Here is a 14,085-nt window from a genome sequence, read left to right as displayed (position 1 = left end):
ATGGGATTGTCTCAAATTATTCCTCTCTAAGGTATTCTAGTGTTTCTATTTATATGCAATCATGTTTTATTGCATTTGATAACTTTTGTTGTAATTTCAGAGACATGAAAAAGAATTTGAATAGTGGAAACAAATAATATTAGATCTTTCTAAAGTATATATTGAATCATGAACTATTCTCATTATTTCTTTTGAGTGTGGTGATATGTTAAATAATATTACAAGGAGGAAGCAAAGGATCCTAAAGTCTTGTCAAAGTTTTGTCTTCAAAACATGGCCAAATTAGCAAAGGAGGCCACCATAATACGCCATATACTTGAACCTATGTTTCATATTTTTGATAGTGGGAAAAACTAGTCCCTTTAGAATTGACTCACACTATGTGTTCTATATGACATGCAATGCCTAATGGAGAAAGTAGGTAACATTTATAATTTCACAATTACTAATCCTTGCAGCAAATTACAATATGCAAAAGTCAAACTTCATTGGATACATCTCTAGCTAGGTTTGTATATGATATCTATTGATTTGAATTTTGAATTTTACTTTCAAAATACTTTGGTTAAATTATTATTTACATGTAAATATTTCAATTTACAGGCCATTCTAGTCATTTTCTATTGTCCATGCTCATTAAACATCTTGATCACAAGAATGTTGTAACACTAATAAATGTTTTTAAGAAATCTCGCTAATGTTGAAACTTTGAATTCTTAGATATTTGTAGGGATTGTGGTGAAGTCCTCATTGAATTGGTGCTTATCTAAGAATAACATTAGAATGCTAGAGGAAAATATCGTAAATATTTACTTAGCAACATTGATGGCAATGACTTGTTATTATTTAATGTGTTGGAAGAAAAATATTTTCACATTTCTTTGGAACTCGACAACCAACATGCTTCCATGCAAGAATGGCATTTTATTTGGCGAAGATTACTCAATGGTGTGACTGTGACTTTGCAAATAAGGTTGAGCTTGATTCTTCCTTCATCATAGAATACACTCATTGATTACCTTCTTTGTCAAGTAAGAACTAAAAAATTTAATGTTCCTTATATTAATTAATTCACACATGTTTCATAGGAGGGTCTATTTGTACATTTCCTAGCCTCATGGTTATCCATCCTACACCTAGGTTACTTTGTGATCTTTCCTACTATTGTTTGATTTTGGAGTACAGTCAATGTCTCAAGAAAGAGAAGAAAACTCTTGAGATAGCCGAGCTTGTATCGAAAAACATCAATAAACATTATTTCAAACTCCATAGAACCCACCATCATAGAAGCGGTATCTCTCTGAATGAATTTGATCTTTCTCTTAACTAGGCTCTAATACCATGTTAAAGATCCCATTTAAGATCAGAGTTTTGATTATTCATCAAGTCTAAAATCACCAAACACCAAAATGAGAGAATATCAATAGATTTTGATATCTCTCTTAGCTTTAAGAAATTGGTATAAGTATGTTATGAATGAAACATGTCATGAAAGGACATGTCTCCATGATGTGGAGCCATGTCCGTTCATGGCATGGCTTTACTATTAACTAATCAAATCATAACAATGGCCTAGATTAGATTAGTTAATTTTAACCAATATTATTATAAGCTCAAGTCATTGATATGCATAAAAGAAGAATGGATAATATACCTAATCCCTTTCATGTATCAACACTATTGTATTTGGTCCTTTCTTGACTGATTCAATGCTTGAATATCAAATCATTACTCAATTTGTTACAAATAAAGGACAACAATTAGTAATATTTTGATCCCCTCCCAAACTACATTTATGGGAGTTATTTGAAAAATAAATGTGGTTGAAGCTCTATTAGAGCATAAAAGAATCTTAAACACAAAATACATAAATAATTATATAACACAACACAACTCTATTACAACAAAAAAGAATCTCTTCTATTCCTTACTCAACCAATAGAATTTTCTAGGCACATATTGGAGAAGACTAAAAAAGAGTGGTGCTTTGCCTACTGCTTTGTCATACAACATATACAACAAGAAAACAATTCTTTCATTGAAGCACTAAAATCAAGACCAACAAGTAGCGAACAAATTGTAATATAAAAGCATTCATTTTTTGGCCTAAAAACAATAGGAAAAGTTAGTTAATTCAATCATTACTTTAATGTACTTATTTTTCTTCTAGTTCCTATTTATTTACATGTAATTGCTAAAAGGGCAAGCTTTGTTGTTTTGTTGATTTTAGAATTATATTTCTTTTTTTGGCTATAAAGCATTTCCTTTCATGAAAGCATGAATACAAGAACATAGAAAAGCAGGGTTTCCTTTCATGTAAAGTCACTCTACCCCAAAATTCCACTTTAATCATTTATCTATGATATCTTTGGATTTTTCATTGGCATGCAGTCTTCCAATGGAAAACCATTCTTGATATCATGGGGTGTAAAGCCACCAAAAGAATAAAAGTTTACATATGATTGACTATCAAGCACACACACCTATTGGACCATTTGCTTATACCCCTTGTATTTTGTGCGATTAACTACCAGGAATACAATCCTAGTACACTATTAAACCCTACCCCTTCATTGTGCTTCACTTCACAATAAGGGAAATAAACATTTTTGGATGAACTAACCTCTCTATGTATATATAGACCATTTCACGAGTAAGAGAGTTAAAAATTACAACAAAAACAACCAATGATTCTTAGTTTAACCATCTGATCACCTGACCTTCACAAATTTCCTTTTGATCTTTTTATGGCGAATCATTTATCCTCATCTTGATGGTAAGTGAGAGAGCTCCCAATGTTAGAAGAGGTTAAAAGGAAAATTGTGAGAAAAAATAATTAGAATTTTCCTTGTACAGATAAAAAAATTAAATTCTTTTTGGAAGGCAACTATTTTAGAAGCATGAGTGCATAAAATTGGTTTAAAACAATTAAATTTATTGCTTGAGAAAGATATAGTTCAGTAATTCCTTTAGGGCCTATTTGGTTGTTGGAATCGGATTGGACTAGGAAGAGAAAATTAGAATATGTTTTATATTCACTATTTGGTACCCTCAATCAGAATTGGGAATAGGAAGACATATTCCAATTTTTCCCCTAAAATGAGCATATATCTATGCCAAAAAATATCTACTATTGGAATAGGCCATTCCTATTCCCAATTTGATTTTTTCAAATCACATATTTTTTTCAAATCCGTTGTGATTGTGCATGCATAATTTTTTCATGTATTATCATAAAGACTAATTTTTGTATGTTTTCATATATACATGAACATATTTTACTAGTTTAATGGATTTTTTAAAATAAAATTTTAATTTATATATATATATATATGTATATATATATATTTTAAATGAAATAAATTATATTTCTCATTAACTTCAATGAATAAAATAGAAATGAAAATAAATTAACCTTTTTACCATTATTGAAAAAATTAACCAAAAAATAATAAATTTAAAAAAAATTAAAGGAAATATTTTTAAAATACAAAACTTAACCCTATTCCTATTCCATTTTTGTACAACCAAACAATGTATTAACATATTCCCAATTGAATTCTAAGTGAACCAAACAGGATTGGAATTTCCTTTTTCTATTCCCATTCCCCATTTCCATTCTCATTCCATTTTTCTATTCTAATTTTCAATTCCTATGCTAGCAACCAAATAGGCCCTTAATAATAACTATAAATGTCAACTAATACTAAATAAGAATTAGAAGAAAAAATAATGAATATGTACTGACCATTGGATATGCAAACCATTTGGATTGAAATGTGTACTCAACTATTAATCACTTTTAAGATCAAAGAAATATCACATATTCAACAAAAATGCACCTTCATTTGTATCAAAGTAAATTAGCTACAAATGAGAAGAGATCTTGGGATTTTTCCAAAAACAAAAAAAGGTCTTCCATATATTACAATGTAGAGATATGCATAGCATTTCACTGCATACAATTCTAATAGTATGTTCCCTGATATAGGAACCCTGTATTGATATGGATTTTCTCTTTTACAATTGTAATCTCATTTATGCTTACATTTTCTTTGTCATCCTCCTTTTTGAAATGTGCCCCTCTTCTTTATATTTTGTTGCTTGAGCTTGCTGAACACATTTTTTTCATTCTCGTACCTCATTTTTTTGTTCTTGTTTTTTCTTTCAAATTTTTCTCAATCATTGAGCCAAATTTGGAAAACATCTACTTGTGATGTAAACTTTTTGATGTTACAGATGTTAACTAATTTGTGGGGCATTTGGTGATGAGATGGACTTCCATGTTTTGGTGGAAGTTTGATCATGTTTATGAAGGGCCAATATTTAGAAGAAACACTTTCATCACCTACATAACATGCATCTTCATCTTGTTATGTTGGAAGATACTTTCTTCAAAAATTGAATTTGTATTAGGAGGAGGAGGTAACTTGGGGCCCTTTATAATCACCCTAATTTGCCCACCATCATAGTCGATCTCCTTTTCCTTAGCAATTCATGCCATTATATTCTTGAATTCCATGAAATCTAAGACTCTATTGGAATCCAAATCAAATATGAAAATCATACTCTTGCATGGTTGACCCTATGCAATCAAACCAAGCAAAGATAACACTTGTAGCTTACTCGAAGGTATGTATCCATCTTCATTCCTATCAAACACTATGAATGCTTCCCTTATATCCTTCAACCCATCTTCTATCTCTTCATCTTCATAAAAGAAGATTGACTAATATAATTCCACAAATTGTTCAAAATGGATGTACCTACAATTCATGTCTTCAACTTTGCAGAGAGAAGTGAACATACATGTGAGATCTTGTTCTGAAATTGGTATTCCAAGTTTGGACAAGAAGCCACTAATTTCACTAATAGTCACAACCCCATCAACATTATCATCTATAATTTCATAGACTCTTTTGATCTCATCATGTTTAGCCATTGATTTTAGAATGGGAAAATGACATAAACCAAAGTAAGTGGGAAACAATTGTGTAATTTGAAATAATGCAGCTTGTAATATGAATGTATTTATAGTGTGAGCAAAATTATTATTATTTTAAAATTTTGGTAGGCCATCACAATTGCGATGAAACAACATTGGACAAATAGAATTTCCATCACATGATCATCTCTATTGTGACAGCTAAATATGACAAATATTTGTTGCACCCATGGAATTTCTATCTCAAACTATTGCAATTACAACACAAACTCCGACAGATGACTGTTCACTTTTGAGCACATGCATTGTTATGCCAACGACATAGTGAAACTGTTAGATGTCATAATTTTTATGGTTTCCTATTACAATTATGACGTGATGAAAAACTCTTGGACTTGGCTTCTACCAAATTGGGATGACTTTTTCCATCCCAATTGCAATGGATGAGCCTTCCATTGCAATTTGCAACACCAAAAATGCAACACCCATCTTGCGAGAGACAATTCTACGTATTGTCATTTGGGCATCGGGAGGCTGTCACAATTGCAAGTAGTGTGGTAACGAAGTAACAGATAGTGGAAACTAAGTGACAAAAAAAGATGGTAGTATTGACCAAGTGCGAGAAGAAATTGTAAGTTTTCTAAATGCGTATAAAGATATTGTTGTAGATGTAGATACTTCTTTTCTTTTCTGATAAGTTTTTACCTTTGATTATGCAAGTTTGGTTACTTTCACAACTATTTTCTTCAATGGTGGGGTAGTTTCAAAAATATCTTGTGTTCTAGACCTTGTATTCTTAGGATTTTGTGGTGTAGCTAGTGGTGCTTCTTTCTTTTCTTCTTTTTAGGCTCAACAATAACAATAGATTTTACTTTTTCTTTCTCTTCTAGAATATGTTCTCATTTTTCTTCAATAATCATTAAGGGTTAATTCTTTACTTTCTTACTGAATGCACTTTCCAATGTATCAATCATTTTCTTAGACCTCAAATCAACTTTGGGAATAAAAATATCCATTTTGATCATTTCCTTTGTAACCTCATATGTGCCAAATTTTTTGGTTGACATTTCCATAGGTTCATTGAGAAAAGCTTTGATTGCCTTAGTTACTTGATAAATATTTTTCTCATACTCCATGGGTTCAAGCCATGTGACCCTTGGATTCACAAATTTGGCATGAATGGTGTCAACATCAACAAGAAAACATGTGTCATCATGATATTTTTGAACTGGTTGAGGTGGTATCATATATATATTTGGTTCATTCTTTCTTTAAATTTGGTGAAATATGTAGACATGTCTTTCTCAAAGTTTTCACCTAACCTTTCAGTATACTCATTGATCTTGTAAATAATAGGTTTGTTTGTTTTCCAATTAAATTTTCTAATTGTAGGGAAAATATTTTGCATGTAAAAGAATATACATACCAACTATGAACTAAATTTATATGTGTTAGACTTGGCCACTCATATAGTCTCAATGTTCTCAGTTAGTTTCTTTAACTGTAACTTGGCTAGGCCAAGTTTGTGTCCCTTCTTCATAATTTTATACGCCAAATTGACATCAACACATGGAACACTATTGGGTCTACTCGATTGGAAGATCTTATACACAACAACATATATACCAAATCTCTTATCCAATCAATAATTATAGAAACCTTCAAGCCTCTTCCATATCACTCAACTTTGGTATTTTCTTTGATTTCTTTCTTTAATGTCATTCAAATAGGTCTCAATTTCTCAGTAATAGAGTATCTTGTTACGATATGAAACACATCTCTGCCAATATTTTTTGGCTCATCTAACCACATTTGCATGTTGTGGACTTTGTTTAGTACATTTCAAATGAAGTTTACCTTGAACAATTTTAGGAAATGTGAAGAGCATATAAGATCTTTCATCTCCAGGTGTTTATGTTCCTCTTTTAACTTCCCATCCACACACAATTTATCATATACCTCTCATAATTATTAGTCTCCAACTTCACCAATTTTACAATGATAAAACACACAAATACCTTGTACCAACAAACCCCTATATGGAATAGATGATAATGCACCAACCTTGTTAGTTTGGGTAGCCACTTTAGGATATAATTTGAATTTTAGCTCTTCGTAATCCTCATTTTTGAATAAGTCTAATAGCATTGACCTTGGTCTTCCTCTTCATCATTGTAGAGCTTGATGTTATCATCTCAAGTTAAGGTTTCACAAAATATATATTCAAGTTTCACTTAATTCACACCAAATTCACCTTCACACCAAGATTCTTGATCAAATTTTCATTCACAAGCTTCAAAATTTGACCACACACTCAGATAGCTCAAATTTGCACAAATCACTCTCTAAACTCAAAAAATTCAAGGTGAGAAAATGAATTGTAGAAACATGAATTTATATAATACATGTTCTTTTAATTTTCACTAAGGTATATAATAAATTCTTTGTACCATGTACTTGGTTATGACATACTTTCTTTCCAACCTTCATTCGGTGGCTATTAAGAAAGAAACACTTCCATCTTCAACTCAATTAATATAGAAAACTCACCTAGTTTGTGTTTACCATGAATTTTCTACTTGGTATGGCTTTACCATCTACATTAACTTCATACATCCCATGAGTTGTCCTAATGCATCATACATTATGCTAATATGGATGCCATTCCATTAATATAAGGAACTGATGTAAGATTTGATAATTCAAATGCAGTTTCATACCTTCTTATAAGGCTCATTTTAAAGAAGATATTTCATCTAATTGATTGAATGAGGTGCCATCATCAGTTACATTTGATGTCTCATTTTCTTCAGTCTTTCTTATCCACTTCTTATTCATCTATTTACGAACTTCATCAACATTGAATTTTCCTTTTCCTTTTGGATCTTCCTCTTTAGGTATTGATAATTGGTACATGTAGTTCTTTCTTAAGTGGCCAACCTTATAAAAATGATAAAATACCATTCCAATATTTTCTAGTTTTTAGATCTTCCTCCAAAGTGTAATATCATGCAATTGGTAGTAATGTGACCTTATGTTCTATTAGAATGATTTAGAATAATTGAGAGGGGAGGGGGGAGGGGGTGAATCAATTATCCTTAGGTCTAGATGTACTAATTAAAATTTTAATTTCTTTCAACAACTTAGATCTATTATTTAGTCCACTCAGCCTCTATAACTACTTATCAATAACATAAAATTGTAGTCCACTATCACAATAATAACATACTTGCATATTGTAAAACAAAAAATGGTAAATAAAAAACATTCCTACAAGTGTAACACTAGGGTTTAACATTGAAATATTTGGAAAAAACCACTAGCAACATGCTACTAAATTTTCACTCTTCTAAAGTGGGCTCTATTAGGAGCCAACCTTGTTAAAGGTTATAATGCACACTATTAGGTATGATCCTGTTAGAATAATTGAGAGGGGGTAGAGGAGGGGGTGAATTCCAAAAAATACTATTAGAATGATTTAGAATAACTAAGAGTGGAGGGGTGAGGGGGTGTATCAGTTACGTAAGGAAACACAGGTGCATAAACAACTTACTACACTAATCCCTTAAGGAAAGTATTGTGCAAATTCTATTTAAATCCTTATAGTTTCAGATTTGATATTATGTAAACAACAATATTGCAGTCAACCATGAATATAGAAAATAGATAGAGAAAGAAAACACAAACACAAAGATATGCCAGTGGGGAAAAACCTTTCGATAAAACAACCCTACCCCTCCAAAACTTGCACAATGTATTATCTTCAACACAAGGGTTACAACACACTTGTAATGCAAGTTCTTTCAAGATACAGAAGACAAATCCAGTCACAACAAAATACTAACAACAAAACACTTTCATTGTCTCCTATTTGTAACCCTAAAGTCACTTATATCATGCGCTTTCCATTTTAGGGAAACTTCTACAAAAGAACCGTATTAAGGTTTTACCACTCTTTGGAAAAGTAGGAACCCCAAAAATTTTTTGGGGTGATGCCCTAAACCCCACATACTAGATGGAGACTTGAGTTTACAATACTCAATGATCAATTGCTACATGTATTCACATCTTCAACCATCATCATATCTTCCAAAGATAGCTCTTACACATCATAGGAATCCATCATAACCATTTTAGTCATGATCTCCTTACACACAATTCAAGATGCTAACACATGCAAGTGGAGTGACACATCAACATGCCAACTAGATATGTACACTCATACTTAATTACATTATTTGCAAAAAATACATTTACAAAAAAAATAATAAGAATAGAAATTGTCCAAGGTTGAGACACATTATTCCTAACAAGTTATCCTCAGGTCCAAATGTACTAATTAAACTTTTAATTTCTTTCAACTTAGATATATTATTTGGTCCACTTAGTCTCTATAGCTTCTTATCAAAAACATAAAATTTTAGTCCACTATCCCAATAATAAAATACTAAACATCTCAAATACCATTCACACAAGTGCAACACTAGGATTTAACATGGAAACCTAATTTGGAGAGAACCACCAGCAACATGCTACTAAAATTTCACTCTTTTGAAGTGAGCTCTCTTAGGATCCAACCTTGTTAAAGGTTACAATATACACTATTAGATATGACCCTGTTAAAGGATTTAACCAACCTATTGGGAGTAACCTTCTTAGAGGACTCAAGAACATTCTATTAGAATATCATGCTGATTAAGGGATTTAAAAATGACTGTTAGGTTAATCTTGATTAAAGAATTGTAACTGGTATAATGGTTAGAAAGTAACAAGAAGTTGAACTGATAAATACAACTCACTTTACAAATACAAATCACAATGTAGCTCATCTACTAATTCATTTATTGGACTTCATTCATGCATCCATCATTGTCTCTATTCTAGTTGGTAAATCCTTCAAGAAATCACCCTTCATCTCAGCTTTCTCTAACCTTCACAACCTTCTACTCAAGTTGGTCAATCAACAAAATTTACAAATACTAAACTTTTTAGGTTAATGCTTATGCCTCCTTAAATAGGCAGCTTTGATCTTTTTCTGCTTAAACATCACCATTGATCTTAGCTTTTGGTCATTCATCAAATCCTTTCAATTTTTTGTTTCCTTCTTCTCCTTCTAGATACTTCTCAAAACTTCTCTTAGAATCTATGGCTAGAAATGATCAAACATGGTTTCTCAAATTTTTAATGCTCCAATTCATCAATACTTATCCTTCACGTCCATTAACTAATTCAAAAGTTCAACTTTATCAGCTAGGAATCTCAAATCCCTCGCAAATTGTCAAATGTTGACATTCAACCAAAACTATGTTCCTTTTCCTTAGTCATCACTAGATAATTTGGTCAATACTAACTATCTTTCTTATCTTCTATTATCTTCCTTCTGTATATGAGCAATGTTAGTATGCTAATAGAAACCAAATTTAAATAAAGCTTCTACAAACTAAACAAAATTCATAAACTTCAAGATAGACTAAGATGAGCTCTCAATTGAGAATATGAGCCATTAATGGACTCTCTCAATAAGAAGCTCTCTTGTTGAGTAGCTTTATCTAAATGGATAGGATGTATGCTCAATATGCTTCCAAAGGCTTCAATGGATGATTGTGGATTTTTGGTGTGGATAGATGGATTTAGTATGGATTTGGCTCTCAAAATAGAATTATAACTTTACTTCATGGATTGTGTTATTTTGCAAAGGGGAAGGATCCAATTTATAGGAAAGAGGCTTGAGGGATTGAGGGCTAAGATGCAAGGATGGGAAAAAGCTTATGGAGGGCTCAGATTGCATGAGAGGAGAGCACATGGATTGTGCTTCCTTACAACCAATCAAGGAATGACACATGTCACATGGTGAGAGGATGGAGGAAAAGGGAAGGATGAGTCAACAAAGGAGGCTCAAGGGATAAAATCTTCATAAAGACCCTCATAATGACTTGTAAGAGCAATAAAAGGGCTTGTAAGAGTCATTTATGACCTAGTGGACTTCATAAAATTTTATGGTTGAGATATTTTGAGGGTGATGAGAGAAAATTCGAATTGGACTTGATTAGGAAGGTTTTAAGCTTGCTTAGGCTTCTGCAAATGATTAGAGGATGGATTAGGATGGTTTAGGATTAGCTTAGGGATAGGCAAGTGGATGGCATTTAATGAGGGTGGGTGAAGGAGGAGATATTTGTTAACTTTGGCTTGGGTTAGTAAGTCTTAACCCATGTTTAGGGAATGTGACAAGATTAGGAAGGGATTAGGATTAGGTTTAAAGACATCTTCTAGAAGAGTCTAGATTTTGGATGAGGATAAAGACTTTCTGGAATAGTCTAGAATTTCTTAGGGTGAGGATAAAGACTTTCTAGAAGAGTCTAGAACTTCTTAGGATGAGGATAAATTAGATTTTTAGGAAATAAATAAAGTTTTATTTATTTCAAGGGTTTGGGTTGAGGAGATATTTATTAAAACTTTTTTAATAAACATGAGGATTAATATTTAACTTTAATTAAATATTTTGAGTTGGGATTAGGGGTAGGAAATGATGGGATTAGCCTTTAATCAAAATTAAAGAAGGATTAGAAGATTTTGGAAGAGGTTATTGGTCATAAGGAAATTGGCCAACTTTTGGGAAAAAAATAAATTTTTTATTTATTTTAGGATTTTTGGTCAATTTATTAATTAAATAATTAATAAATAAGGAAATAATGTTTAAATAAGATTTAAACATTTTTGGGAGGGATTCCTTAATTAAATATTTTTAATTAAGATAAAAGGATTTAATGGCATAAAAATTAATTAATTAATGATGATGTCATCGGGAATTTTTCAGAAAATAAAAATACTTTATTTTCTAAAGGATTTTTAGGTGTCTACATTTTGCCCCTCTTTGATGTGATGCCGCAAGTGGCATGACATCAAAGATAAGAAAATAAGATGCCTAAAAATAAGAGGATTTTTAGGTGTCTACACCTTCGGTCTGACTTTTTTGATACTTAGTTTTTACTGGTGCTCTATCCACACTATATTCACTTGACTTCTCCTATTCATTCTGTTGACACCAACACAACTTAGTTTCAACTATAAATTCCTTAATATTTTTCTCTGTTGCTATGTTTAGCCTATGCATTTGATCTTTCATTGATCATCTAAACTAGGCTTCAACTCAACTATCTTCTTCACTTAGTGTGACAATTAAACAACACATTATCTTGCCAATGTGCCAACTAATCAAGTACCCATTTTAGTTCCACATAACTCAACCTTTCTACTAGGTCCTATTGTTATCTCTTATTTTCAAATTTTCTTCATAAAGAAAATGATATAGCACTCTACTTAGGTAGAAAATTTCTCACTAGTGAGGTTTGACATTAGTGAAAGCATAACAATTGTTCCAATTGTAGTTTCCAACACTCTCCCTCTTTGGCATTAATGGCAACACCTCTAGTTATCACACAATAAAAAATACTTTATTTGCTTCAATCAAATCCCTCTTTGGTCATTAATATATCTTCATTAATATCCTTATTTTCATTCTAATTCTCATATATGCAACTCTGATATGCAACTCTTCTAGACACAATTATAACAACTCCCTCAATCAGAACATGATCGTTCTATTTACATACACATATCTTTTGAATTGCTTAATTTCTCTCTCATGTTGTGTGGTAACTACTAAAATTCTATCCCTCTTTCATGTATGACCTCTCTCATCTTTACTAATGCTTCCCTTGGTAACTATATAACCTCAATCTCCCTCTTTGACAAAATTCCAAAGACACTTCAATCTATCTCATGCATATTCAACATGTAGATATCTTTTGTTAGTTCTTTGAACTAGATTCTCTTCCTATCATCTTGCTTATGAATTATTCAATATCTTGTGCTTATCTCTTCATAGATTTAGTAAGCTCCTAAAGTGTGATCTTTTGCATCAATTTATAAGATATTCTAATAAAAAATTTTGATGAAAAGATCCATCTTATCTTAAGTAGCCTCAGTTAGAGGAATCACCTCCAATTTTACCTCTTTGATATTCATGAGCATCCTTAGGTAAAGCTTTTGTGAAAATATTAGCTATATGTTCCTTTGTGTTCACATACTCCAATCTTACTTCTTTTTGTTGTACCAACTCTCTAAAGTAATGATACTTGATAGAAATGTGCTTGGTCTTGGTGTGCACAATAGGAGTTTTAGATATTTTTATAGCACTCATGTTATCAAAAAATATAACAACTGGTTCAGTGATCTCTTGCTTCATTCCTTACAAAAATTGCTTGATCCACACTATGTTAGAACAATTAACTACAATTGCTACATAGTCAACTTCTACTATAGATTGTGAAATGTAGTTCTACTTCTTGCTTGTCCATGAAACTAGTCTCTTTCCTAGAAAGAAAGATCCACCACTTGAAGTCTTTCTATCATCAACATTTCCAACCCAATCTACATCAGTATATATTTTCAGTTGAAACTTGTCATTTTTCTTGTAATACAGTCCATGATCCTCTATTCCTTTTAGATATCTCAATATCATTTTTATAGATTCAATCTTCAAGTATAAATTACCATAATATGTATCCTTGTAAAACCAATCTTTACCAAATATGTGTGCAACCTTTCATACCATGCTCTAGGGGCTTGTTTCAATCCATACAATGCTTTGTGTAGCTTACATAACATATTCCTCTCTCTTGGATCAAAAAATTGTTCATGTTGTTCAATATAGAATTCTTCTTCAAGCATTACATTCATAAATGTATATTTTACATCCATTTGATACACTTTGAATCCTTTTCAAGAAACATATGCAACCAAAGTTCTCAATCCTTCTAATCTTGCAATAGGGGAAAATGTCTCCCCATAGTCAATTCATTCTTCTTGCCCCTATCCCTTTAAAACTAGTCTTTCTTTGTTTCTTGTGACTTCATCTTTCTCATTCAACTTGTTCTTGAATACCCACTTTGTACCAATAATATTCTTGTCTTTTGATCTAGGTACCAATGTCCAAGTCTTGTTCTTCTCTATTTTCTCAATTTCTTCATTCATGATGGCAATCCAATCTTCATTCTCAAGTGCATCCTTGAATGATCTTGGTTGTGATTCTCACAATAGGCATGTATCACTCCTCAGTCCTTTTCTTGTTATAATGCTTG

Source organism: Cupressus sempervirens, chromosome 7 (assembly GCF_028749045.1).
Source record: "Cupressus sempervirens isolate cs-2001-9-10 chromosome 7, ASM2874904v1, whole genome shotgun sequence".
Taxonomy (NCBI): domain Eukaryota; kingdom Viridiplantae; phylum Streptophyta; class Pinopsida; order Cupressales; family Cupressaceae; genus Cupressus; species Cupressus sempervirens.
Note: the sequence above shows the minus strand (reverse complement) of the source record.